At 33.6% G+C, this 25,083-nt stretch overlaps 1 long non-coding RNA gene across 1 annotated transcript; it reads right to left on the minus strand.

Moving 5' to 3' along the window:
* Window positions 1-1,360: 1,360 nt before the first annotated feature.
* LOC132754813 (uncharacterized) lies at window positions 1,361-11,360 on the minus strand. Its single transcript, XR_009629131.1, has 6 exons — window positions 10,330-11,360; window positions 9,364-9,540; window positions 8,789-8,898; window positions 7,786-7,896; window positions 7,232-7,397; window positions 1,361-3,767 (listed from the first exon to the last, which is right to left on the minus strand). It is a non-coding gene; the product is annotated as an uncharacterized LOC132754813 (long non-coding RNA).
* Between the last annotated feature and the right edge of the window lie 13,723 nt (window positions 11,361-25,083).

Consider the following 25,083-nt stretch of genomic DNA (forward strand, 5'->3'; position numbering starts at 1 on the left):
CCAACTTCTCTAAGATCATTTGCAACTCGTTTCCTGGATGTCAGTGTTTGGATCGATGAGCACTTCTTTTTTGTACCAAATGTATCAGTAATTATTTCAGGCTCACTTGTTGTTTCAGCTGGTGGCAGTGGTGTGGATGTGCTACTCTTGCTTCTCTATAAAGGTTCAAACCTTTTAGAAACTCTTTTGTATTTCTTAATTAACTCTTCATTTTTCTCTTTAAGGTTTTGAATTTGCCGGTACTGCTTAGAAACTGCCCTACTAACTCTTTTTCTTGTTCTCTGTTTAGAATCAAATCTAGGCATTTTCATTATTAACTTCGAAACTGGCACACTCAAACTGACCCCATTTTCATCACTTTCTATCATCAATTGAGTGACTTTCTTGATGATTGCCATTGTTCATATTTTCCTTTTCTACTTTTTCGTCATTCGATGCTCTTGCACATACTTTCGAAACTTTATCTCCTATCTAGACTGCCGATCTCTTTTTGAACTTTCTTTTATAGGAGCATAATATTTCCTTATTCGTTGTCTTTCTTTATGAAGATAACTATCGCCTTCATTTTCTTCCTTTCTCTGTTGGTAGGCACGCTGAATTTCAGCTCGAGTTGTTTTGCCCATGTTTTTCCTGAAAATATTTGTTATCTACGTTACTTAAGTCGTAATCAACGTTACGTAAAATAAATAAGTTTTTATTATTTTAAAACAAGTGAAAAACAAACAATTTGGCAATGTAAAACCTCATTTACATCAGAATTGATAAAAAGACAAGTTTGAATTTTAAAAAAATATATATATATCAATGATCAAGACACGTTATGTTAATCATATGTCAATAAAAATGTAAGCTACGTTACCGACATTTCAAAAGTTTGTTAGGCATAATTATTTCATAAAAATGTTTTGTTTTATTCATAAAAAAGGGCTCTCTGGTGAACATTGCGGCAAGTTTGCCGCAAACATTGCGGTGAGTTTGCGGCAAACTGCTTTCAGCAATTATTTACCATGCAAATGAGGTTTGCGGCAAATTTGCCGCAACTCATAAGGTTAACTATAGGGGGAGGTAGCTTCTGTTTGCGGCAAATTTACCGCAAACCTCATTTGCATGGTAAAAGTTTGCAGATGTTCGCCAAAAGTTTGCGGCAAATTTGCAGCAAACTTCATTTGCATAGTAAGTTTGCGGATGTTCGCCAGAAGCTTTTGGTAACACTGCGGCAAACTTCATTTGCATATTTGCCAGTTTCAGTAAATATGTTATGGCGATATTTTGGCAAACATTTTGGTAAAGTTCTGGCGAACAATTTTTTCAAACATTGGAATAATAAAAACTAGCTGAATTATAAGAAAACAAATACATATTGGTTTAACACATTTTTTCAATAGAAAATAAAAGAAATATTACAAACATATCAGTAGAATAAAATGAAATTTGATAAATTTGTAAAATAAAGAAATTAATTCCCAAAAAGAGATAAATTTTACACACATTTTATTAGCAACTGATTCTATACATATTTGACTTTCATAAATTTCCACTCTTTAGTTATGATGCTATCATGAATTGTTCATATTACTTAATAATCAATTAAAACAAGAGCCGGTTGAACCGGGGTGATCCTAGATACAGAAAAGTATATCTTTTGAAGTTTCAGGGTTATGTCCCAGACAAAGTTCAAAGTGTGATAATTCCAAAATAGTTGTAAAATCCCACTTTAAATAACGACGTTATGGGCCGTACACATTTTTGCTTCAAGGTCATGCTGTGACCTAGACCTTCAAGGTAATGACCCAAATGTTGCATGTGACATATCGTCTCAATATGGTGATCATTTCGGTGAAATAGTTGTAAAATCCGACTTCAAATAACGAATTTATGGGCCGGACACGATTTTGCTTCAATGTCATGTTGCGACCTTGACCTTCAAGGTATTGACCCAAATGGTGTGTGCGACACATCGTCTCAATATGGTGATCATTTCTGTGAAATAGTTGTAAAATCCGACATCAAATAACCAAGTTATGGGCCGGCAAAATTTTTGTTTAAGGTCATGCTGTGACCTTGACCTTCAAGGTAACGACCAAAATGCTGCGCATGACACATCGTCTCAATATGGTGATCATTACTTTTAAATAGCTTTAAAATCCGACTTCAAATAACGAAGTTATGTGCAGGACATGATTTTGTTCAAGGTCATGGTGTGACCTTGACCTTCAAGGTAGCGACCCAAATGTTGCGGGCGACAGGTCGTCTCAATATGGTGAGCATTTCTGTGAAATAGTTTTAAAATCCAACTTGAAATAACAAAGTTATGGGCTGGACACGAATTCAGGTTCGTATGTACGTACAGACAGAGGGACAGACAACCCAATGACTATATGGTCCGCCGAAATTTTTCGGGGAGCATATAAACAATGTTTGACAATAGCTATTATTCAGCACATGTTGCAGTATTTCTTAGCACCATAAATGGGAAATATAATATTGTTGTAAAAGATAAAAATCAGAAAAGTTACAGTTTGAAATCTTCTATCTGGACAAAAAGTTTCATTCAAACATGAACTGGCATGGATTAACATACATACTTCGACATCCACTTAGACAAATCACTATTAATAACAATAAATACTAACAATAGCGTTATGTGTTATGCAAAAACAGACTAGACCAATAATGGCTTTCAAAATTGTAAAAATGAATCTCAAAAATATATGTTGGTCTTAAACAAACAACATATTTTCATGGACATAATACCTTCAGATTTAAACTCATATGTCATATAACATTATGATTGTGAGCAAAACAATATCTGACACGAACAATTATGGCTTTCAAAATTGTTAAAATTAATCACAACAATATATTTGGGTCTTATACAAACAACGAATTTCATAGACATAATTTTTTGTTTGCTTGTTTTGGGTTTTTACGTCACATCAACACAGTAAAGGTCATATCGTGACGTTCAGGTGCCCTTCCTTGCATTATTTCAGGCACGAACGGGTATCTGAGTAGAACCACTGACGTTCAGTTAAGCTAGCTGGATAGCTTCCTCACAAGACAGATTCCAAAGTCCCTGTCGGGATTCCATCCCACAGCGGTGAGGGGCAAGTGGTTTGAAGTCAATGACCTTAACCACTCGGCCACGGACGCCCCTCATAGACATAATAACTAAAGATTTAAACTAAATGTCTTTAGTCATGTCATATAACAATTGCAAGCAAAACAAAAACAAACTAGAGCAATAATGGCTTTCAAAATTGTAAAAATGAATTTTAACAATATTTTTGGGTCTTATACAAATATAGACATAACTATTAAAGATTAAAACTAATTGTCTTTAGCCATGTAATATAATGATTGCAAGCAAAACAAAAACTGACTAGAACAATAGTGGCTTTCAAATTTGTAAAAATGAATCTTAACAATATATTTTGGTCTTATACAAACATAAACATAATAACTTAAGAATAAAACTAAATGTCTTTAGTCATGTCATATAGCGATTGCAAGCAAAACAAAAACTGACTAGACAATATCGTAAGTTTGCATGAAATTGGCTTGGCAATTTATGAGATGTTGTTTAAAGATCAAGTTTACGGACGAAAGATAGACAAAAGCTCGCAATGTCACTTTGTTAGCTACAAACGCACTACTTTATTCTTTCACTCTTCCAAGTTTCAGTGCCCTGGCCATTGTGTGTATTTTGGTGTTGACTGCTTTGGTGACTAAGCTTCTCTCCATATTTAGTTTATTGGTGCAGTACACTGAAAAAAACAAGGTTTATTTTTCATTTCCATGTTACCATGTTTATACTGGATAAAACTAGAACTATCACTGAAGGTGAATGATACCCCAAAACCCCACTTTGAAGTAAAGTAGCAGTAATCTATTAGTAAAGCCCACCTACAAATGAAGAAAACACCAAAGGCAATTATTATTTATTGCTGGCTTGATTTTGATCTGTTGGGATGAACATGTATTTGCATTGCAAAACCTAGATTTATTTACAAATGACAAGTGGCTCATATATTATAAGTTTATCTAACTTAGTTAAGAAATCAAGGTATCATGTTAAACAAGAGCTGTCAGTAGGACAGCAACGCTCGACTATCTTAGTGCTTGATAGTAAAAAAAATGCTTGATACAGTTACCTCCTCCTGTTTACAGGTTGGGGTCATGATGGTGAACAAGTGTGCAAAGTTTCAAAGCCATATGTCAATGAACTTTGAAAATATTTGAACTATTACAAAAACTTTAACGTAAATTCTAAGTCGAAAAAGGGGCATAATTCTGTCAAAATGCTTGATAGAGTTACCTTCTCCTGTCTACAGGTTGGGGTTATGATGGTTAACAAGTGTGCAAAGTTTAAAAGCCATATGGCAATAGGCTTTGTAAATATATGAGGTGTTTCATAAACTTTAACGTAAATTTTAAGTCGAAAAAGGAACACAATTCTGCCAAAAAGCTTGATAGAGTTGCGTCCTCTTGTTTACATGATGGGGGCATGATGGTGAACAAGTGTGCAAAGTTTCAAAGCCATATGTCTATGGACTTTGAAAAATATTTGAACTATTACAAAAACTTTAACGTAAATTCTAAGTCGAAAAAGGAACACAATTCTGCCAAAAAGCTTGATAGAGTTACGTCCTCTTGTTTACATGATGGGGACATGATGGTGAACAAATCTGCAAAGTTTCAAAGTTATATGTCAATAGACTTTGAAAATATTTGAACTATTACAAAAACTTTAACGTAAATTCTAAGTCGAAAAAGGGGCATAATTCTGTCAAAATGCTTGATAGAGTTACCTCCTCCTGTCTACAGGTTGGGGTCATGATGTTGAACAAGTGTGCAAAGTTTCAAAGCCATATGTCAATGGACTTTGAAAATATTTAAACTATTACAAAAACTTTAACGTAAATTCTAAGTCGAAAAAGGGGCATAATTCTGTCAAAATGCTTGATAGAGTTACCTCCTCCTGTCTACAGGTTGGAGTCATGATGGTGAACAAGTGTGCAAAGTTTCAAAGCCATATGTCTATGGACTTTGAAAATATTTGAACTATTACAAAAACTTTAACGTAAATTCTAAGTCGAAAAAGGGGCATAATTCTGTCAAAATGCTTGATAGAGTTACCTTCTCCTGTCTACAGGTTGGGGTCATGATGGTGAACAAGTGTGCAAAGTTTCAAAGCCATATGTCAATAGACTTTGAAAATATTTGAACTATTACAAAAACTTTAACATAAGTGGTTACGCCGACGCTCGGGTGACTGCAATAGCTCTACTTATTCTTATCGAATAGTCGAGCTAAAAAACACCAAAATAACAAACAAGAGCGATCAGTGATCACATGTGTCGCCTCATGATGGCCAATTTCATGTTGGGACAAGTTTTGTGACAGACAGACAGACAGTGCACAACTAGACTTGGTACTGATCATTCCTTTAAAGTTTGGATGAAATTGCACCAGTAGTTTTTGAGGAGTAGTCCGGACAAGCTTTTATGTATCTGGCAACACACAGAAAAAAAACCACCTTTTCATCAAACTTGCCAAAATATCATTCAACAGGAAAACCTGTGCAATATGTGCAAGGACTTGAGCAACAGATCAATCCTGTAAAGTTTCATTGAAATTGCATTTGTGGTATAAGAGATGTAGTCCGGACAAACTTAAAAAAAGGTCCATACTTCTGACAAAAATCATTGAACCGGAAAATGCTGACAATATGCACAACTAGACTTGGTATACTGATCATTCCTGTAAAGTTTGGATGAAATTGCACCAGTAGTTTATGAGGAGTAGTCAGGACAAGCTTTTGTGTATCTGGCAACACACAGAAAAAAACACCTTTTTATCAAAGGGCCATAACTCTGCCAAAAATCATTCAACCGGAAAACTCATGAAATATGCACAAGGACTTAAGCTACAGATCAACCCTGTAAAGTTTCATTGAAATTGCATTTGTGGTATAAGAGAAGTAGTCAAGACAAACTTTAAAAATAAAAATTATTAAAGGGCCATAACTCTGACAAAAATCATTGAACCGGAAAATGCTGACAAAATGCACAACTAGACTTGGTACTGATCATTCCTGTAAAGTTTGGATGAAATTGCACCAGTAGTTTATGAGGAGTAGTCCGGACAAGTTTTGTGACGGACGGACAGATAGACAAGACGACGGAGAAATGATTCTTGCATGTCAGACAGGATTATCTACCGTTTACACCGGTGCTAGAAAACTCTGTCTTACACCCCCCATGTAAGACAAGTCGCGTGTTTTAAATGACGTCATTGACGCGAGCCTTTTATGAATGAATCGCGTTCTTAGAATGACGTCATTTTTCCGTTATGAATGAAGTTGTAAGTTCATACGCTACTATAAGAAAAAAGTGCTTAATGAGAGTATCAGTTTTCATAATTTCTTTTCCGAAAATAATTGACATGTAATATGCAAGAAAAAGAATCAAACACCGGCTGTTGGTACAGACCGGAATATCTAGCTCTCGGGTAACTGTTTAGCGGAAACTCGGCAGAGCCTCATTACCGCCGTAAACAGTTACCCTCGAGCTAGATATTCCGGTCTGTACCGGCAGCCGGTGTAAGATTCTTATATCCCTATATGTTGCAACTACTCCATAGAGGCGACACAAAAATGAACCATGCTGTGAACATGACAGCTAGGTCAGAACTCAAAGTTAAAACCAGGGTAATTCAAATAACCATTAGGATTTTTCTTCTAAATGCCACTGTTTGAAAGAACAATGTTGACTAACCAGTCTTACTTGTATGCAAAACTCACTTTTTCAATTATACATCAATAACAGTGGTTAAAATATACACAGATACTTTTCTGACAAATTCTAAATCATTACTGACATGATGACTGAGAAAAACTTGAAATGTGTCAATAAAACACGGATGCCCCCACACGCCACTGTTCTGTCAATCTTATGACTCTAGGTCAAATAGTTTTTGGACTACATGTGCCACAAGTTGAAAACTAAAAATCAACAAAGGGCCATTATTCTGTTTAATTTAGTTGCAGCAAAAATTCCTTCCTTTACTACCATCTACACATTAAGTTTGTTAATCCCTGGAAGTTTAAGCAAAATCTGCCATCCGGTTTAAGAGGAGTTGCGTTCACAAGATTTTGGGACAGACTGACAAGTGCCACGCTATATGCTCCCACATTGTGGGGGGATAAAAATAATCTTATTTTACTTACATGTTAAACTGTCAAATCCTCTTTTGTGCCAGGCAGTATCTACTGCACTGGACATACCACTGCGGGTTTTACAGGGAAATTTCGGGGAAAGTCTTAATCTGCTGTGAGGTTTTTTAAGATGTGGACCACTTCTGATTTGTTTTCAACCTTTGACTGTCTGTGAGAACTGTAATTGTAAAAATATATTTCAAAAATATTTTCTGTATTTTAAAATTCATCTTTAAACGTAATATTGACAAATATTGAAGATTGAACACCAATGAATTGACAATAACATATTTATAATTAATGTAACACAATGTTCATACAGTTACTAGAATAAGTTTTGTTAATTATTAATGCTAATTGCACGACTTTTTCCTGACCAATTTTAGTAATCACTTTTATGAAATAATTCGGACTGCATATCGATTATTCATCACATGAAGATACATCAAATTGTTTCTATTGAAGACGACCCCAAATAGCATTACAAAATTATCACAGTATTATCATTTAATTGCTACACCATGATTATAAATATATATAAAAAAACCTCATAGATTTCAACTTACAGTTTAATAGGCATTTTTGTTTGATGTATTGTTGAGGATTGTTAATCACAATTGTATAAATCTGACCATTCACTGTCATTTGTAACTGTAGCATTTGACTGATGAATAGACCTTGAATAAAAAAATACATATGTACAAACAGTATATGGAGAGATATTCATATATTGAAGCAACTGACATAACACAAACAGTTCAACAACACCAGTCAGTTTTGCATAGGCCAAATAAAAAAATATGTCTGGTTCAGGAAACATTGGTCCAAAAAATTAGGAGGGTAGGGATTTTTTTTTTTTTTTTTGGTTGGGAGAATGTCTTATCAGTATATAGATGTGTTGCTTGCTTAACATACTTAAACAAAGATTGTAATCAATCAATGCAAACACCATTTTGTAATAGTATCAGCATGTGATATTGTGTTGTTTATTTCTTGTATGTAGTCATTTAACCATGTAGCACCTGTATTCAAACTAATCTGCTTTCTATTCTGCTTAGTATGTACCCTTTCCATTTGAATCACCGCTGTACTATGCTAACCTGCATCTGACAGGTCTGACAATTAAACAATATCTTTAGTAAATTTAATTCCTAAACTATATTTATAGTGTTATTACACACATTTTAACAAAACATATCTTCCTTTTGGTTACGATTTTTTTAATCATAAAAAGCGGCATCGCGAAAATATGTGACAATTGAAAATTTGTCTGTTTCCTGCAGAAACATTCACAACTCTACTTGTTGATTTTGATCATATAAGATTAAATATTATTTTAAGAATGTTACTGACATCGGCTATTTCATCAGCATCGTAAAACAAAATTTTCACATTTGTAATTTTCGTACCCAAACATTTTCGTACCGATAATCAAAAAAAAAGTTTAGGGTCGGCGTTAAAAAAATAGGGTCGGTCGGGTTCCCTGAACCAGACATATTTTTTATTTTGGCCATAGTCCTTTACTTTCGTAAATAAGCAAAATACAGAAAACAAACTACCAGTACTCACTTTAGTGCTGGCAAACATCTGGCAAAGGACATCCTCCGAGATCTTGTCAATAAGATCTTCCATGATGTTGTGTTCTGACAGATACCATTGATTCTTCATGATGCACATCCCTTAAAAAGAATGCATGTATTTAATATGAATTTTAGTCTTAACCAATGAAGGTAAAATATGATAAACAAGATCAACAAGAAAAGGCGGCGTTCAATGAACGCAACCCCCATATGACCAAGCAACAAGTACCAATGGCAAGGAGCCCAGGCGGACCCAGTTTGTCATGTAGAAATAAATACTTTTTTAAAAAAACAATTACACATTCATGTTATTTTGAAAAAAGAAATATGTACATGAATATAGAGTAACATGCAAAAACAACAAAGCCATTGTTTAAAAATTCTTTTCTCATATATGGATTGTATAATATTCTTTTGGTTCCCTAAACCACGAGTGTGCCAGCAATATAGGATTATACCATGATAAGCTGCATAGACATATAATTACAAAATAATTTTTGAAATTCTTCCAATTCAAGTACATGTTATTTCGAAAATATCATTGTAAATGTAAATGTGTCTGACTCCATTTCCTTGATCTTATGCAGCAGATTCTGTCGGCATAGAAGCCAGTGCTGTCTCAATGATATTTCCAACACGTCTCTCCATTTCTTTTCATGTTTTTATTTCCAATTGTTGGTATATTTAGTGTTGACAACAAATTGTTGACCCTCACTGGCCCACCTACCCTATCAATCATTGCTGTAAGAAAATGAAAGAAAACAAATTTATTTCATTAAAGTATACAAATATTTTGTCAAAAAAAAACTTCACATGGATTGTAATTTACATAACCATGATAATAACACATTGCATAAATTAATATAGAGCTATTTTTAGCTGCCTCATGTACGTTTGAATATTAGTACTGTGACTGTGTGTATTGGCAGCCTAGTGTAAACTGTGTCTTTTATATAATGTACATGTAGGATTCTGTAATGTCTTACTAAATATTGCATTGTTGCAAGATTTAATTTAGCAACGTTTTATCATTTGTTTTTCAAATTTCTCAGTGACTTTGGGGAAATTAAAACAGTTCAGAGGGAAGTTTATAAAACATTTCACAATAGGAAGTGGCTAGCCGTACGGCTAGCCAAAAGTTCTAGCCGTACGTGAGTCACGTACGACTAGCCAGGACACACTGTATTGGCTAGCCGTACGGCACTTTTCAAAATTATATGGAGTATGTGAGTCACGTACGGCTAGAACTTTTGGCTAGCCACTTCTTTCACAATAAGGAGTAGTGTTTTACAGCTAAACACAAACAAGATACATGTATTCTGTATACTAAATTAATTATTTAAAAATCTGAAACATAAATTTGGTCCGCATAATTTTACATGTTTGACATCATTGGAAGACAAGTAAATAAACACTGATAAATCATAATGTATCGATATATTCATTTTGGTACGAGACATTACATCTATGAATTCATTATCAGTATATAGTACTTAATGTAAACTATGATGCAATACATTAATCACTTACCTGTTCCTAATTTTGTGTTGACAACGAAACATGGCATTCCAACTTTCACAGGTCTTCAATCTACTAGAGTCTGTGTGTTTTTCCATAGGGAACACATGACCGCATTCTGTGTTTCGACATTTCACATACAAATAACCAGACACTCCCTGTTTAAATTCACTTAACATGTTGTCAAAAGTTAATCAGTGCTGTTAATGGTAGCCAACTGGTCCAAGTCTACATTTTTTACAAAATCTTAGGTTTGACCGTAACACGCCAAACTCAACGATTCTTCTTCCCTCTTTCCAACCCTCATTATCAACCGATTTAGGAAGAGTTGATGTCTTGTAGAGCTGGTTTGGTTGACACGTAATACTGGTTACCTGCACTATAGTTATGTTCTATAATAAAGTCGGAATACTTGAGTTTTCTGCATCTTTTTACACTTTTTTGAATCGACCAGGCGTATCACGCTGTAAGACGCCATGTTAGATATCTGCGGAAATTACGTCATTTTCTTGGGGAATACTACCACGTGACCGGGGATATTCGCTATTATTAGAATTCCGACTTTATACGTAAACAAACGAAGTTCGTTACGATAAATGGCGAGATATGGCGGTAATTGTCGAAGATTGCCGATTTCATTATGGGTCTTCTACCTTATAATTTTTTAACTGTTATTGTGAACTACAATACCCTCCATGATACATATGATGTTTCAATTTGATAACTCTTAGGCAAAAAATAAAAATTTGTTTGTTTCCACTTCCCGACCCATTAAAATAAGGCTGGGTAGGTAGGTAGGTAGGTTATAGCACGGACTTTAATTGACATTTACATCCGTGGTTATAGGTAGGTACATGAAGGACTTTTTTTATATGTGCATAATAATATAATTCCTTGGCAAAATAGTTATTTACTGAACAAAGTTGGATTAACTTTCAGAACTGATATGTTTGTGGCGATTATCTGGCAAACTTGTTTTTATAGAAAAGTTTCTGGTGAACTTTCAGCGAATAATTTTTTTGATAGAAAGATTCTGGCAATCTCTGGCAAATAAGTTTTCCACTGAAAGTTTCTGGCAAACTTTTGGCGAACAACTTAATATTCTGGTGAATTCGCCGCAAAGTCGCCAAATGTTTGCCACAGAGTTGCCACTAGTGGCGATATCTGGCAAACACTTGACACAGTGTTTTGGCGAACTAAAAGGTTTGCAGCGAATTTGCGGCAAAGTTGCGGCGAGTTTGCGGCAAACCTTTCCTTTTGGTACGGGCTGACAAGTGACTCACGGAATTGTTTGATTCGCTAGAGTTACACTTTTACAAAAGGTAAGAAAACGAGAATACCACTGAAGCATTCTATCCTAGCGATCATGTTGATATAACGCCATGTAAATTGTATCAAAAATATAACCAGGCTGATTAGCACTCTTATGTCACCAGGAAGTAAGCAACCTAACTAACTAGCCGAGACTGATAATCACTTCAAAATATAGACTCCAGAGCGTTGACTACATTAAATTATTCTGATCTCCTTTTCTGGCGTAATTAAAATCTAAATACACCTACTTAGATAAAAGGCACTACCATAAAAATAGTACCATAAACAAATTATTGTACAGAATAATTATTAAAAATATTTATAAAAGATGACATAAAATCACCTGCAATTAAAAGGTACGATTTAACATATTTTACTCTGTTGATAGGTCGCAATATTGTTAAAAGTATACTTACTGAGAATATCAAAAAATTTGCTAATTATGGCTACATTGCAAATGCTCCATTACGGTTATGAAGCGAAAAAAAAGATATATAGAAACAAGTTTTCATGACACATATTTTTTAGCGGAATTCAACTTTTGAATTAGATTTAACAGAAATGATATTATAGAGAGTTAATGGTACCATATTAGACTCGAACTTACATCTACTTGAGCACGAACCCGATCCAGCAGGGTTACTGTAGGTTTAAATGTTTGTTAGTTGTAGGATTTTGTTGCTGTATTTGATGTTTTTACCCTTTTTGTTACAATTATTTGTCTTTTGTTTCGTATATAAAAAATGGTTTCCTATTTTTTTATCGTGCAAGTACGACGTCACTTGGCAGTACTGTTTGGATAATGGAACTACTGGGACCGACCGACATTGCAGTCAGTTTTTGTACATGGAGCGGATGCATAACAGATTACATATATAACTATTCGCGTGAAATTCTTCCCATGTTTGGTCTTGATTTTAATATGCTTTTTTTTCTTGGAACCAAACAAGTATTTAATTAAAAGTAATTTATCTACGGCTTCTTCGAGCAGTGCTGTACAAGATTTGTCTTGAAAGAGTAAATCATTAAGTCGTATTTCATAAGACACGGCTTTGCATGCATGCTTTCATTTTCACGTTTTGCATTTGCAGTATGTTCTATACACATTCCTTTGTAAAACGAATGCATTGTATCAACAATGTTTCCTCTTATCACTCTGAATATTTTCATAAAAATACTTCATGATTTTGCATCAATATTTTATTGAAAATGAACATGTTTCACGAGGTAACAGAATATATGAAAATTTCTTGAAAAAGTATATTTAAAAAATCAGTATTTATTGATTTTGCACCAAATTTTTTTTGAAAATAAATGTTTCACGAGGTAACAGAATAAATGAAATTTCTTGAAAATATATGAAAAATCAGTACGTATTTAGGACAAAATATAAAATTGTAAGAGAATGCATAAATTAACCGTATACAAGCCCTTTTGGTTAACCACCGTTTAACAAAAATATAGTTATTATTCAATGTTGTCCGGATGGATATATCTCGACAGCAATGATACAAGTAGTATACCACCCAAAATTTGCTAAGGATCACTGTTTTCTACAGTGCGTTACTTTTGTGTATCTTTAATAAATGTGAACATTGATTAAAAGGAATTAGATACAATTAGTGAAAAGAAACTGTTTTTTGTGAAAATAATGACAACGGAAGTGTTCCCTGACGTGTGCCTGTTGCCGAAAGAGTGTGCTTGACGAAAATCATTATTTTAGAGATCACCTTTTGGAAAAAACAAATTTGCAAATCAGGAAATGGTTGGCGTAGGATGTTTAATACCGAGTATGATGTCCGCGGGCATTAATTACGGTCTGGGATCGCCGCTGCATGCTGCTTATGAGCATGCAGACCTTGTGATAAGAAATCTGGGTCGATTCCTCATGATTGTATGTCTTAGCTCTTGAACTGTTGTTGGTTGGACGTGGCGTCAAGAAATGGCTTTCTGCAGCATATCCCAAGCATGAACCTCTCTGGCCAAACCATGCGAGCTATAGTTGCCACCTCAAAATATCTGTTTGTGATGTGGGCTCTGTGTGCACGGGAGTTGTCATCCATAAAAATAAAATCAGGATCGATTGCGGCAGCGTACGTGCGTACAGAGAAGTCGTAGATTTCATTGACGTACATTACTGCCGTCAGTGTACCGTTTTCAATGATGTGTTAGACCCTTTTCCACTGAGCGCTAAGTCCCGCCCACACCATGACTGAACCCCGCTAAAACAGTCTTGTTCTGCAACGCATGCTAGAGCTAAGCGTTTATATGGACTTCTCCAAACCCCAGCCCGTCTGTCCGTGAAGTCCACACAAAACCTTGACTCATCAGTGAAGAGAACCGGGGTCCAATCATTAACTGTCCATGTGACATGAGTTTGCGCCCATTGCAAAAGCTATTGAATATGAAATATAAATTGCTGGCCTCCGTGACCTCATCTATGCATCATGCAACCTGCTTCTAATAGTTTGTGCGCTTCCACGCGCACCAGTTGCATTCTGGAAGTCGTTACGGAAGGTCATAGCATTCTATAACCGTTGTTGTCTGGCCTGAAGGACAATAAATCGGTCCTGGGTTGAGTCGATAAACCTTCCCGACCTCCGGCATTGCCCTGCAAGACATTTCCAGTCATTTGGAATCGGTTCAACATCCATGAGATAAAATATGCAATGTCAAAATGGTGATCCTTGGCAATTTGGAGTTGTATATGTTATGCAAAATCATCGGCAGTATTGATTAAAATATTCATGCAACATTTGTATGTAAATTAAGATGTTAGCGATGTCATACATGTATTTAGTATACTTTCACACTTATGTATCTGTATAACAGTTCCAGTAGCTATAACAATATAGCAAAATGACTAGACTTAAACGAATAGAGTGTGTTTATACTCATGTATTGCTCTGTCAAGACAGTCTGTCTATTAAAGACGTGACAAATAATTGTGCTATTCAATATAAGAATACATTGATTTTATTAGGCTTTATATATGCTCAAAATCGATCATATACACCAATAGAATTGAGGTCATTTTGCGCTGAAAGAGGTAAGATGACTTTGTCTGACCTCGGTGTAACAAACTTTAAGCAACACCAGGACTCAAACCACCTCAGCTGCTGCAGGTAAGAGGTGTATAGACTCCAATGCTTTGACCCATTTAATCGTCTCTTCCGATCACGCAGGGTTAAACGGTGACTGCAATTCTGATGCCCCAACCATAAAGACAACCCATTAGCAACAAGGGGCATATGTGATTACAATCATTGTGTTCAAAATAAGACTCGTGTTTCATCTTTTGTCGTTTTACCGTCACTATGTAACATTTAATGATTTCTTGTATTCATCATCATTATGATCATCATCATCATCATTATTATCAAAAAAGGTGTTATTTTCGCTTATTGTGCTTTGCTGCAAGTGGGATTGTCATAAACAAAATTTATATTCGAAACAGACATGTTTCTTATGTATTTCTGCTATTTTCAAAAATATTAAGAAGGATATCAAGCTCAGAAGCAGGTGCTATTTCAGCACAAATGATTAAATTTTCAAGATTTACGACTGGTAGTGCACGACAGAGGCATAACCATAGGAAATAACTGAATAAGATATCAAAAAACATCTTTGGAGAAAGCAAGAAATAGTGGAATGAACTATTAAACAGTATAAGAAAAAGGAATAACTAAGTCGAGGTTAATAATAATTATGAATTGCTTTGTTTTGATGAAATTGTTGGGTTTCTAAGGTATAAAACTATTTGGACAATTTAAAAAGACACACCCACACGCACACGCGCGCACACACACACGCGCACGCGCGAACACACACGCACAAGCACGCACACGCACACATATCACACGCACGCACACGCTAACCTAAATATGTTTAAATAGATAACTGGTTTAATTTGTTTGGTTCATGTCCTTTTTGTTATTTGTCTACGATAGGGATATACAGTTTTATTGGTGGGAGCGACTGACTTCTTTCCGCAGAATAAACTATGAATAAACTATTCCATCAATTATTCCGGTGGTCATTTCAGGTGGATCTAAAAGTGACCGATTAAAGGTCACCTCATGACCTTTTAATCAGCAAATCAGTTTCCGCTTTGCATACTTCAAAGCGAACCAGTTTCTTTTTTAAACGTGGGAAACCGGAAACGTATTCGATAATAATGGTGATCATACGTTTTAGATAAATAAAGTTGAATCGACATTTGTATACCGAAAAAACACATGTGGACGGAATTTAAAATCTTATTTGGATGAATTATGCAAATATTTATACTTGTGTTATTATCTTGTGCAGTCTTGATGCACCCATATGGTATCTGATGTCAGAATACAGTTTTAACTAAAAGGATCTTTGACAAAAAACATATGTCTCCTAAAACTATGGACGAGGAACATGCTTGCGATATGCTTAACAAGGAATGGTTATAATCATGCATGTGAAATTCCATTGAAATACAACCAGTTGCTTGACCTGTGAAAGACGAAAAAGATTTTTCGATTAATAGCTCTGACGGCCATTTTGTGCAACAAAGCAGAATATGCCATGATATGCACAACAAGGAATGTTACTGAACTCCTTATTTTGTTGAAAATCCCGCCAGCAGTTTGACATGTGATAGCTGAACAGATTTTTTATTTATTTTAAGCTCTGACAGCCGTTTTGTGCAGCAAAGCAGAACATGCAGGTAATATGCACAACTAGGGATAGTAATTAATACTCATTTGAAGTTTCATTGAAATCCCAAAAGTAGCTTGACCTGTGAAAGTCGGACAATATTGTTTCTATTTATAGCTTCGGCAGCCATTTGGTGCAGCAAAGGGGAACATGCCGTGATATGCACAACTACGGATAGTACTGAACAGTCCTGTGCAGTTTATATTGAAATGCCAACGTGAAAGGCGGAAAATATTTTGTTATTAATAGCTCTGGCGGCCATTTTGTGCAGCGAAGTGGAACGTGCTTGCGACTTACACAACTAGGGATTGCAATGATCACTCCTATAAAGTTTGTTTAAATTCCTACAAGTAGTTTGACCTGTGAAGGCCGGACAATTTTTTATAGTTTTATCTCTAGCGGCCATTTTGTGCAACGAAGCGGAAAGTGCCGATGATGCGCACAACTAGGGCTGGTACTGATCACTTCTGTAAAGTTTGGTTGAAATTTCACCAGTAGTTCGACGTGTGGAGGCCGGACACGATTATTTAGTTTTTAGCTGTGGAGCATGAAAAGTGTATGTTAGGAAAAACTGACCTGTAAAAAATATTATGTTTCTTATTAACTACAGTTAAACCCGTTAATAATGATTATCTTTATACGCCGTTTGTTCTGAAACACACACACACACACATAATTATGTTTTTACAGACATTTTGGATTTTAAATAGTCAACCAATAACTTCCTAAAATACTTGTAGATAATAAATAGCCCTATATACCTTAATCACATAATTATATTTAGCTACATATATTATGTAATTTATAATTATATCCTAAACATCATGATAAATATGACTTCTGAAACACATTTGAAGAAGCTCGTTCATTATTTTCAAGTATAACTTAAATGTTATTATCCTGAGGCAAAAGAACATTTATTTTCAATTGATAGGTTTCATTAAAGGAATGAAAAGAGAAAGAATAACTGAAACTTCATGATAATCTAGGGTTTATAATTTACTTGAAAATAGAATTTATGATGCATTCAGTTTAATAACACGCCTTGACATGACTTATTGTCATAAAAAAAACATGGTTCTGCTTTGTTAAAAGTTTTAGGCACTTGTTAAATGCTATCATTCGAGATTTTTGTGAATTTATTTTCTATTCACTAAAATGTAAAATGTACTAGATGTTGACATGATATAAGAGCATCGGTCTTTTATACTAAACGATAAAAACAATAAAACCAATGAACATACGTGATCTAGTATTCATACGTTGTGAAACTAGTTGAAGTACATGAAGGCAGCATGGCTTGCACAACCTTTATCTTGTTGCAAATGATCACAGTAATCCTTGCAAACGTTATTTTGTTATTTTAAACATTAATACCAAATATTAATTGACATGTTTGAATCTTGTATCTTAATTTTAGTTAATACCAGATGTTTCATAGAAATAATATAACAACTTTTATCGGCGACAAAATAAATTTAAAATAGTGTATACAGCATTAAACTGTTGTTATTATGCTGTATGAAATTTAGACCAATGAAAAACAATTGACTGACACCTGTCCTAATATATCTAACAAGCAGACAGCACGTGACTTCGTTCTTCGTATGATAATCGTTGATAGTAGAACAGTTTACGTGAAATACAAATATTTCTCTCCTTAAAATTAGTTTTTCTTAGAGGAGTAGGCATATACGTCAATACGGCTTAGTGCAAACTATGGAACCACCTTTAAAATTGATTCATATGATTGCGTTACATAGATACAATTACTTACTTGCAAATTTCCCAATTTGAACAATAACGTTGAGTTATTAGACAAGATATTTGCTTTTAGTCACATGGAAACGTTACAATTATTCAATATATTGCATTAATTTGAGTAGGCAAAAGCTCTCCGTTTAACTGTAAAATTCTTAATATTTCGGAATTCACTTTGCACCATTACAAACACAACTTATTTTAAGCTTGTAGCTTAAAACACGTCGGTTCATGGAAATGAATTTTCATCTATAGAAATGGAATCGGTCTATAGAAAGTCAGAGCACAACAAGAAAATGTTATTGAAGATTATCGTTCCATTAATACACTTTTATATCACACGATCGCCATATGACATTTACAGTTGTCTTTTTGTTTTATTTATTTATTTAGTTTTACCGTAAACAATAAGATATTGTTATAAATAGACTGAAAAACTAATTGATATATTTAAAAGCATACTCATTCAAAGTGAATTTGTCTATAATGGAAGGTCTGTCGTACAATAAATAATTTAGTTGATTTTTCTTAGTATTAGACATAACTACGGATATATGAAGAATTAAATGTAGATGTTGTTGGCAAGTGTGTCATATATGGTCCAATATTACATATGTCTTCATAGCAGATAATAAATTGTTTTAGAAGAAAATATTATGTTTCATCAAGTACATGTTCAAACTAAAACACTTAGAACAGAACTTTATCATTTTTTAGTTTTTATATTTGTTGTTTCATATTTCTATAAGAATATCCAATTAATATATTTCTATTGTTTTTATCAATATTTCAAATATTTATGAAACGTGTTCCCATTGTTGACAGATTCATTTTAATCAAATGAATAATCAATATCTCTCAGTTCAATTTGTACATGTAGTCGTCTCAGTGATTTTAAACACGTCCAATTTAATGGTTACTAACACACTATATGCCTTGTTATAAATAGAGAAACGTGTCTAACAATTTTATATGCTGTACACGCTTATAAATCTTCCATTTAGCCATAATATATGCCGGTTGCATACATATTCTTTTACGTGTTTAAGTGTTAATTCATGCTTGAAAGATGCATTCTTGTTATGCATTGTTTTCCTGTTGTACCATACGTTCCGGGAGAAATTGAATAAAAGGATTGAAAGTTATCATCGAGTTACTCCATATACAATTATGTTTTATTACGAGTTAACGTTCGTGCTTTCTCTTAGTTACGCCTCAATGCAGTAATACATCACAAATGTATATAACAAATGTTTAACAATAAAAAAAAATCAAAGACAATATTTTCAGCCGTTGTATTCATAAAAAGGACTCCTATCGTGTCATTTACTTAACGTCCATCTAAATTTAACGTTAAATAGTTACCACTCTGGAAACAATGAATATTTTTTTTATCCTGCTTCTTTCTATATTGTCGAATGGATAATGTATTGACGGAAAAAAACATTTCTCCCATATGAGACTGGTGTAACCGTTTGTGTTACCCATCCAGGAAATTTCATCTAGCATGGTACCATATTAGTTTTTTCAGTTTATGAAAGTCTACGAAATTTTGACATCAGTACTTACTGAAATAGCATAACAATGCATACTAACAATTTGTGTAAGACTGTGTTGACATGATCTCGGAAATATGACAATTTTTCCAGAAAAAGAGATAGAACGAAAAACATTGCAATTACAGCTTAATATATGAATGACAGAAACTATTTCAAACACCTACGGAATAAAGGTAATACTTAATAATACCTAATTAAAAATCATGCAAATAAATTATATTATAGTAAACTTGAGTTAAGAGAAAGTGAAATCAGATAACCAAAAATTTTACTGGAAAAATTAAAATGTTACTAAAATGTAGAAATGATATCTGTCATGTTAATGACCTTCCAACTTTCCTTTTTTTAATGAAAAACAAGATCATCAATAAAGGGTGGTGTTCAATGAACGCAAACGCCACACGACCAAGTAACGCAGGTCCACCGGTAAGGAGTCCAGCAGGACAATAAATAAAGTTAATGGTATCAACATACGTTTTACTCTAATAAGGAAAAAGCTGACTGTTTGAATGAATATTTTATTTCAGTTTCTACAGTAGATGCAAATAAAAAAAACGAAAGACTTTTCTAGCAAAAGGCTATTTTAAAAAAAATATCTACCAAAGATCAGATGCAGCAAAAAATTTACTTTAAATTAAAAGGCTTAATATTATCAGTTAGTGAGAATTGTTTAAAACGACCTCTTCAAAATAAGATAAAATAATAATGCCTGTTAGCTTCACATTTCCAAATGACTTTTTGTTTTCCCTATTTTGTAATTAAAAACCTTAAAAAAGTTTAGCTTTTTAAGGAATTTTAAATGCTATATTTCGATTATGCTTAAGTATTTTCTACCAATTTAATTTCTTAAATGTAAAACGTACTTGCATTCGATATAAATTAAACACATCACTCTGTCTTCTTTACTAAACGACGAAAAGAACTAAACAAAGACCGTGCATGTTTTATCATATTCATCATACAGAAATGTATGCGCTGTGAAATGAATTGAATTAAGGAGCAATATTCTTGTAATTCTCAGCTGTGAGCGGCTACAATATACTTTGCAAGCATTAATTAAGTTTTCTTTTAACAAAGACTGCAGTAATTTACATCAATGTACAAATATCATGTTTTTCTATGACGTTACCAGATTATTCCTTGAAAAATATAATTACAATAAGTCATGATGTAAAGATTTATTATATACTTATAAATGAAATATTGAGAAATATTGATGAAATATAATGCGCATATTCATTTTCTGTATTATCACTGTAAACATTTATTTATTACTTTTGTCTTGACGGACTACTTTCTACTCAATTCTGCCAATACGCTAAACTAAAGGAGAAGTCGTAAGAATTATAATGTCAAAAAAAGAAGATAAAAGTATATAATGAATAGAACATTAAACTTTTGTCTATAAATACAGGATTTATTTTCATCTTGTGATATTTGTCATATTTCATTCGTGGCGACATTCGTAGCGAATGTACTCGTCAAAAAAATATTTTCATACCACTCGATGGAAATAAATCCTGTATTTTTTGGAGAAAAAAAACAAACTTGAATATCTTCTATATATATATTGGTTAAGGTATCAAATATGTATTAAAATAAATTTTTGTATATAATTAACATCAAATTAAGTAAAAATTAAGAAATAATATATCCCAAACTGTGATTTTATTGCTCAATAACGTCACTGTTTGGAGTTCGGATGCGAGGAATTATATCACGAGGGCGTATCAAGTAATAAAATCACCGATTTGGATATATTATTTCGATTCTAACAGACTAACACGACATCAACAAATAAATGCTGCCGTGCATTGTAATAAGCTTAATTGCGGCTGATTTGTTTCCGTACTTATTGTCAGCGCGTCACATTTTAGTTGTTACGTCACGTGTATAATGATTACGTCACATATCTAAATATAGAACGTCAAACAGTGATTTTATAGCTTTCTGTTCTTCTATGTTCAATAGGGAAAAATGCGGGTCGTGATAGAACAACAAATAAACTGACAACTGACTGTTATCTATTTTTATCCTTCGCACTTTTGTCCTATGAAAAGTGTGCGGATTTGTAGCATATAAAATAACTGTTCATATGAGAAAGGTATTTCTGGAATAATTACAAGTGTAAGCAAATCATCAATATGGCTTACTACAAAGTATGGCACCAGATAGAAACCATTAAATTGTATTGTAAGCAATAATTTTAACCACGCTTTTCCCTCCTACTTCCGATAATTCTGAAAAACGCTTTTAGTCTGACGAAAACGCTATTATTACATACATATTGCATTAAATTGAGCAGAAAAACAAGCTCACTCTTTTAATGTGTAATCCTAAATAATTCAAAAGCCACTTTGTGCAATTGACTAAAACTACTTAAAACTTACAAAAATACTTAAGCAAGCAGCTTAAATCATATTGATTTATGGAAATTAATATTTGGCAATAAAAACTGGCATTTATTTCTAAATTACAAGTTATTAATATAATTTTTATAATAGGATTAAAAGCAACAGTACATGGCAGTAAAGTGGATATTCTAATTTTGTTTTTGGGCGAATCTTTATAGTGAATGTTGTAAAACATGATTTCATCCTCATGTCTATAGACTTTAAATAGATGCATGAAAGATTAATGATCTGAAAAGCAAAACAAATCGAAACAGTGTGTCTCGCTACAAAATCATCAAATAATAATTCGTACAAAATAAGTGCACATAATAACAATTTATAACTTAGAAAACATAAAACGATACGTCGATTTAATTAACGATGTGTTTATTGAAATAGTAAAGTTCTGATTTGTCAATACAGAACAAACAATTTCAAATTTTCTTTACTCTTTTTCTTCATAGTACATGTATTTATCAAGATAAGCGTTTTAGACGGAAAAGAAAAATACAAACACATATTTCTTAGGTTTCATTTAATTACATCACTCTGTTTTCTTATCTAAACGACGAAAAGAACTGAACAAAGAATAGCACAAAATACAGTAACTGTTTTCAACTTATCTCTGAGTACATTTCTTAATTATCGTTTGCATGTCTTTCTTATTTAAATGCACCAACATATATATATATATATATATATATATATATATATATATATATATATATATATATATATATATATATATATATATATATATATATATATATATATATATATATATATATATATATATATATATATATATATATATGTAAGAAAGGCAAATTTTATAGTTTAGGCTTTATAACCTCAATGGAGATCGTCGTTCAATAATCAGTTAAGTAAGTATACTATTACAAGTCAAAGACATTTTGTTCATTTCTATTATCCCTCATGAACAGACTCAATCACACCTAGCCTGCAATTCATGTGTTATTTGTTGCATTTATTACTTCCGAGAGAAATCAACCCTTTCTAGATCTTTTAACAGTATGAATCAGACACGGGGGGACTGTAACGCGGCGGATGGAGTTCTTATGATATCTAGTCAGGAGTTCTTATGATATCTAGTCAGGAGTTATTATGGTATCTAGTCAGGAGTTCTTATGGTATCTAGTCAGGAGTTCTTATGGTATCTAGTCAGGAGTTCTGATGATATCTATAGTCAGGAGTTCTTATGATATCTAGTCAGGAGTTCTTATGTTATCTAGTCAGGAGTTCTTATGATATCTAGTCAGGAGTTCATATGATATCTAGTAAGGAGTTATTATGATATCGAGTCAGGAGTTCTTATGATATCTAGTCAGGAGTTCTTATGATATCTAGTCAGGAGTTATTATGATATCTAGTCAGGAGTTCTTATGATATCTAGTCAGGAGTTCTTATGGTATCTTGTCAGGAGTTCTGATGATATCTAGTCAGGAGTTCTTATGGTATCTAGTCAGGAGTTCTTATGATATCTAGTCAGGAGTTCTTATGGTATCTAGTCAGGAGTTCTTATGGTATCTAGTCAGGAGTTCTTATGATATCTAGTCAGGAGTTCTTATGGTATCTAGTCAGGAGTTCTTATGATATCTAGTCAGGCGTTCTGATAACTGACACCGAGTTCGTCGGAAAACTTTTGTATATACCGGAGTAACACTCGAGTAACACTCGACACAAATGGTAACTTTTTATCTTCAAAAAAGAGTTTGAGGTGCTTAATTAAACTTTGATGATTATGCTTATCTAACATATTGTATTATGTATCACACGAAAATACCTTTTCATCGCCTCTTGTTCAAAAATCTGGTAGTTTTGAGTACAGTTTCCAAATTACTTGATCACTTGTAGATATTGATTTGTTCTTTTCTGATCTTCCATGCCATGCTAAATTGGTTATATGAAAAGTGGCAAACATACAGCCCCGGCTTCCAACTTTATGCCCGATTATTCAAATGTCCCGGAGTTCTTCTGATAAATCTGCAGATGTCCTAAAGTTCTTCTGATTATTTCTGTTACTGCCAGTGTGTTTCTTGCGCTAAGTTATGGCTAGTTTTAGCGTTTGTTATCACGCAATAAGGGTGTAAATCATTATGAAACGAACTCGGATGACTTAAGATATAATGTTAAAAAACAAAACAATTACATATCTTGCTATGTACATATATTAATGTATAGTTACCCACTTTTATACTGAAAGCTTCAAGTTGTGTTAGTTGCATGCCTATTATCTTAAGAGCCTCTTAGAAGATGCATTGCTATTATGCAAAAATTTATAATGTAGTACCAGAAATTCCGGATAAAAGTAGGCTTTAAAAATGGGAGGAATCAATGAGTAGCCACTTATACAATTGTGGAGTTTTTTCAATGATTTCGTATTGATTTATTCAGGGAATAGAGATATACACATACAATGTTATCACATATATCAACTTGCATATATATAAAAACACACACATAAATGCAACAAAAATAATTATAAGATTAAATAATGAGTATGTTCTATGTAACCCTAGGATTGCCCATTAAGCTAAAAGCTTATTTTTGATTGAAAGCTCGTTTTTATAATTACCATCAAGCATAATTACCCTCGGCCTGGGTGAGCGCAATAAGATCGCAAACATCGCCGCAGCATCGTAGTGACATCGCATAGGACGCTGACCGACGATGCGCATCTTGCTCAATATAATATATAATAAACAAGATCAACAAGAAAAGGCGGCGTTCAATGAACGCAACCCCCACAAGACCAGGCAACAAGAACCAATGGCAAGGAGCCCAGGCGGACCCCAAACACAAAAAGGACAGGGCAAAGACAGGTTAATCAATAAATGATAAATAATTTGTAACTGATTACAAAACAAACGCTGTCATTCGACGTTCTGATGACAGCACAGTGGGACCGCTGTAAGGACTCAGCAACAAGTCGGTAGCATCTCCTGCAACGTAACAGGAGCGCCAGGAACACCAAATTAACGCGGTGGTTATCCATGGCGCTTGCACTGAGATTGTGGCTCGTTTCT

Source organism: Ruditapes philippinarum, unplaced genomic scaffold, assembly GCF_026571515.1.
Source record: "Ruditapes philippinarum isolate M1 unplaced genomic scaffold, ASM2657151v2 ctg6000_1_1_1_1, whole genome shotgun sequence".
Lineage (NCBI taxonomy): Eukaryota > Metazoa > Mollusca > Bivalvia > Venerida > Veneridae > Ruditapes > Ruditapes philippinarum.